This window comes from Loxodonta africana, chromosome 3 (genome assembly GCF_030014295.1).
Source record: "Loxodonta africana isolate mLoxAfr1 chromosome 3, mLoxAfr1.hap2, whole genome shotgun sequence".
In the NCBI taxonomy this organism is placed as follows: Eukaryota; Metazoa; Chordata; class Mammalia; order Proboscidea; family Elephantidae; genus Loxodonta; species Loxodonta africana.
Window position 1 is genome coordinate 150,248,894 of NC_087344.1, and position 6,206 is coordinate 150,255,099.

The following is a 6,206-nucleotide window of genomic DNA, read 5'->3' on the forward strand; positions in this document are numbered from 1 at the left end:
AAGGGCCTTGTGGGCTCCCTTGCTGTTGACTAGCAGGTGATGCACCCATCCACCACCCTTATGCACAGCTTTTTTCCCCTTGCAGGCTGTCTGCAGGGCCTCGAGTGGAAAACTGGGACATCAAGGCATAAGAATATTTCTTTAGAGATGAAGAGCAGTAGAGTCAGATGATGGGTTATATGGGTTATATGGGTTATTGTTTTGTAAATGTGATAATTATGGCAGTTTGGGAAATTCAGGTAATTCAGGATGTTGAACTAGTCTGGGATACTGACTGGCTCTCTAAAAGAGTCAGTCCTGGAGGAATTATAGGATTAAGAGGGAAACATTACTTCCAGGAAGTATGAAGAATTGTAAACCTTTTGAGAGACTGCAAGGGAGCCCAGGTGGTGCAAAGGTTAAGCACTCGGCTGCTTAACTGCTCAGCTGGCTGTTCGGGCCTATTCAGAGGCTCCAGAGGAGAAAGATCTGGCGATCTGCTCCCTTAAAGATTGAAGGAAAACTAAACCCGTTCCCGATGACTTCCTTCTGACTCATCAAAACCTTACAGGACAGGATAAGAACTACCCCCATAGGGTTTCCAAGGCCACATCTTAATTGCACAGAGGGCTGGAGAGTTCCAACTGCTGACCTCTTGGTTAAAAGCCAAACACTTATCTACTGCACCAGCAAGGATCCTTCCATAAAGATCATAACCTAGGAAACCCTATGGGCAGGTCTACTCTGTCTCATGGAGTTGCCATGATTCGAGATCGATCACACGGCACCCCACAACTACAACAACAAAGAGACTATGGGCTATTTTGAGCCATTGTGTGAAAGGTCAGGTGCAGATGTAGCAGACATAGGACAAGATGGAGAAAAGCATTTGAAGTTTTGTGCTTACGTCTCACTCCAATGGCCTGGGTCAGTCACTTCTTGATCCTTCAAGAAAGAATCAGGTACATTGAAACCACCAAAGTGGTAGCTCTGATATGATATCCAGGGACTACACAGCTTTGCTGAAGAAAAGAGTTGATGAAAATGGTGTGGACAAACTACATGCCCCCAGGTATGCCTTTTCCAGAGTCTCCTCCTCCAAACCTCCAGAGCCAAGGATTGCCATGGCCTCCTCCCAGTGCTGCTTAACCATAAGCTTTAAAAACCATACCCTGATGTGCAGATTTACCCGGTGGAGTGTTAAAAATGCAGGAGTGAGAAAAGTGATTTTCCTGTACATGTTGCTAACCACTTACGGCTCATTTTTGTCTGTAATTTTACCAAGAGTAGCAGAGCATCAGGAAGGAAGGTCTCAGGCCCCTCTGCACAGCTCTCCTCTTCTTCAGAATTTCCTCTGCCACAAACCTCCCTCTTCTTTGGGCACCAGAGGCCTCCCCCACAGGGTATCTGCCCAGCCCATGGCTTCTCTCTTTTCAGGAAATTTCATTTCTTGTTCCCCACTCCATAGTGAGACATGGTCCATAGGTCAGTTCAAGTTCTAAGTTTAAATCAATGACCAAAGGACACTTCAGATTCCAGGCATTGGTGAGGTTTAGAAAAGATAAAAGTAACAACGGTTTGTATTTCAAGTATATAAAACTGCAGAGACCCACCCACCTTACCTGTCATTTCAAAGACCAGGTCTGGCCATGTGGTTCCTGCTCTGCATGCCCAATACTAACCCCTACAGGATCACCACTCGTCCCAGTTCAGATGGACCCAACGTGCCTGTTCAGATCGACTCCTTAATGTTTTCTGCTCCGGAAATAACTCCAGGTGTATAGTTCTCATCTTCCTTTCCCGCTCCTGAGTGGGACGGCAAAATGACTTGTGCTGGTGGTGCAACGGATAATCCAGCAGAGCAGGAAGTGGAACTGTTTTGGGCACATGAAGGAGGGAGGGGGACAAGTAATTCGTGTTGTGCATGGGCCTGGAATCGAACCCGGGTTTCCCTCGTGGGAGGCGAGAATTCTACCACTGAACCACCAATGCTTGTGCACGGGTGCTTCCTCTACTTATAGTCCTATGGCTATTCAGAAAACGACTCCCACGGGACTTGGAAAAAGCAGTTCTAAAATGGATTTAAACAGTATTCTCTTTGGAAGAAACAGTTAACACACATAAAAGACGCCCAGAATGCAGGGTTTCAGGCAACACTCTAAATTAAAGTTATTGCATTCAAATAAAATGATTCGCCTTAAAAGAGACTAATTCGGAAATTGGCTCTTCCCAACTGAATGATACCCGTTGCCCTCGAATCGATTCCCACTCATACAAGAGCAACCCTTTAGAACAGAGTAGGGCTGCCCGGTAGGGTTTCCAAGAAGCATCTGGTGGATTCAAATTGCGGAATTGGTTACTGAAGGTATTTCAGAGCATAGGAAAGGATGGAGTACTACCAAACTCATTCTATGAAGCCACCATATCCATGATACCAAAACCAGGTAAAGACACCACAAGAAAAGAAAATTATAGACGTATATCCCTCATGAACATAGATGCAAAAATCCTCAACAAAATTCTAGCCAATAGAATCCAACAACACATCAAAAAAATAATTCACCCTGATCAAGTGGGATTTATACCAGGTATGCAAGGCTGGTTTAATATCAGAAAAACCATTAATGTAATCCATCACATAAATAAAACAAAAGATAAAAACCACATGATCTTATCAATTGATGCAGAAAAGACATTTGACAAAGTCCAACACCCATTTATGATAAAAACTCTTACCAAAATAGGAATTGAAGGAAAATTCCTCAACATCATAAAGGGCATCTATGCAAAGCCAACAGCCAATATCACTCTAAATGGAGAGAACCTGAAAGCATTTCCCTTGACAACGGGAACCAGACAAGGATGCCCTTTATCACCGCTCTTATTCAACATCGTACTTGAAGTCCTAGCCAGGGCAATTAGGCTAGACAAAGAAATAAAGAGTATCTGGATTGGCAAGGAGGAAGTAAAGTTATCACTATTTGCAGATGACATGATCTTATACACAGAAAACCCTAAGGAATCCTCCAGAAAACTACTGAAACTAATAGAAGAGTTTGGCAGAGTCTCAGGTTATAAAATAAACATACAAAAATCACTTGGATTCCTCTACATCAACAAAAAGAACACCGAAGAGGAAATAACCAAATCACTACCATTCACAGTAGCCCCCAAGAATATAAAATACTTAGGAATAAATCTTACCAAGGATGTAAAAGACCTATACAAAGAAAACTACAAAGCTCCACTACAAGAAATTCAAAAGGACATACTTAAGTGGAAAAACATACCTTGCTCATGGATAGGAAGACTTAACATAGTAAAAATGTCTATTCTACCAAAAGCCATCTATACATATAACGCACTTCCAATCCAAATTCCAATGTCATATTTTAAGGGGATAGAGAAACAAATTACCAATTTCACATGGAAGGGAAAGAACCCCCGGATAAGCAAAGCATTCCTGAAAAAGAAGAAGAAAGTGGGAGGTCTCACTCTACCTGATTTCAGAACCTATTTTAGAGCCACAGTAGTCAAAACAGCCTGGTACTGGTGCAACAACAGGCACATAGACCAATGGAACAGAATTGAGAACCCAGATATAAATCCATCCACATATGAGCAGCTGATATTTGACAAAGGACCAGTGTCAGTTAATTGGGGAAAAGATAGTCTTTTTAACAAATGGTGCTGGCGTAACTGGATATCCATTTGCAAAAGAATGAAACAGGACCCATACCTCACACCATGCACAAAAACTAACTCCAAGTGGATCAAAGACTAAAACGATAAAGATCATGGAAGAAAAAATAGGGACAACCCTAGGAGCCCTAATACAAGACATAAACAGAATACAAAACATTACCAGAAATGATGAAGAGAAACCAGATAACTGGGAGCTCCTAAAAATCAAACACCTATGCTCAACTAAAGACTTCACCAAAGGAGTAAAAAGACCACCTACAGACTGGGAAAGAATTTTCAGCTATGACATCTCCGACCAGCGCCTGATCTCTAAAATCTACATGATTTTGTCAAAACTCAACCACAAAAAGACAAACAACCCAATCAAGAAGTGGGCAAAGGATATGAACACACATTTCACTAAAGAAGATATTCAGGCAGCCAACAGATACATGAGAAAATGCTCTCGATCATGAGCCATTAGAGAAATGCAAATTAAAACTACGGTGAGATTCCATCTCACACCAACAAGGCTGGCATTAATCCAAAAAACACAAAATAATAAATGTTGGAAAGGCTGCGGAGAGATTGGAACTCTTATACACTGCTGGTGGGAATGTAAAATGGTACAACCACTTTGGAAATCTATCTGGCGTTATCTTAAACAGTTAGAAATAGAACGACCATACAACCCAGAAATCCCACTCCTCGGAATATACCCTAGGGATACAAGAGCCTTCACACAAACAGATATATGCACACCCATGTTTATTGCAGCTCTGTTTACAATAGCAAAAAGCTGGAAGCAACCAAGGTGTCCATCAACGGATGAATGGGTAAATAAATTGTGGTATATTCACACAATGGAATACTACGCATCGATAAAGAACAGTGACGAGTCTGTGAAACATTTCATAACGTGGAGGAACCTGGAAGGCATTATGCTGAGCGAAATTAGTCAGAGGCAAAAGGACAAATATTGTATAAGACCACTATTATAAAATCTTGAGAAATAGAAAAAATGGAGAAGAACACATACTTTTGTGGTTACGAAGGGGGGAGGGAGGGAGGGAGGGAGAGGGTTTTTTATTGATTAATCAGTAGATAAGAACTGCTTTGGGTGAAGGGAAAGACAACACTCAATACATGGAAGGTCAGCTCAATTGGACTGGACCAAAAGCAAAGAGGTTTCCGGGATAAAATGAATGCTTCAAAGGTCAGCGGAGCAGGGGCGGGGGTCTGGGGAACATGGTTTGAGGGGACTTCTAAGTCAATTGGCAAAATAATTCTATTATGAAAACATTCTGCATCCCACTTTGAAATGTGGCGTCTGGGGTCTCAAATGCTAACAAGTGGCCATCTAAGATGCATCAATTGGTCTCAACCCACCTGGAGCAAAGGAAAATGAAGAACACCAAGATCACACGACAACTAAGAGCCCAAGAGACAGAAAGGGCCACAGGAACCAGAGACCTACATCATCCTGAGACCAGAAGAACTAGTTGGTGCCCGGCCACAATAGATGACTGCCCTGACAGGGAGCACAACAGAGAACTCCTGAGGGAACAGGAGATCAGTGGGATGCAGACCCCAAATTCTCATAAAAAGACCATACTTAATGGTCTGACTGAGACTAGAGGAATCCCGGCGGCCATGGTCCCCAAACCTTCTGTTGGCACAGGACAGGAACCATCCCCGAAGACAACTCGTTAGACATGAAAGGGACTGGTCAGCGGGTGGGAGAGAGATGCTGATGAAGAGTGAGCTAATGATATCAGGTGGACACTTGAGAGTGTGTTGACAACTCTTGTCTGGAGGGGGGATGGGAGGATAGAGAGAGAGGGAAGCTGGCAAAATTGTCACGAAAGGAGAGACTGAAAGGGCTGACTCAATAGGGGGAGAGCAAGTGGGAGTATGGAGAAAGATGTACGTAAACTTATATGTGACAGACTGGATTTGTAAACGTTCACTTGAAGCTTAATAAAAGTTAATAAAAAAAAAAAAAAAGAGAGAGACTAATTCGGAAACTGGCTCTTCCCAACTGCATAATACCTGTTGCCCTCAAATCGATTCCCACTCATACGAGAGCAACCCTTTAGGACAGAGTAGGGCTGCCCGGTAGGGTTTCCAAGAAGCATTTGGTGGATTCAAATTGCGGAATTGGTTACTAGCTAGGCTCTTAACCAGGGCGTCACCCGGGCTCCACGGGGACGATAGGCCTTGTCTTAGTTTCTTAGGGCCCCTGTATCAAGAATATCACAAGGAGAAGGCCTTCATGGACAGGAATTTATTTTCTCATATTTTCAGAGGCTAGAAGTCCGAATATAGGACCCTGGCTCTGGGAGAAGGCTCTGTCTGTGAGCTCTGGGAAAAAATCCTTGTCTCTTTCAGCTTCTCTTCCTTGGTTTCTTGGTAATCTCCGAGTGGCATCAGTCTTTCTCCATCTGTGCTTCCTTGCTTCAAGGCCTAATCTGCTCTTTTTATATCTCAAAATTGATTGGTTTAAGACGCAGCCTATAGTGATTCCGCCTCATTAACATGAC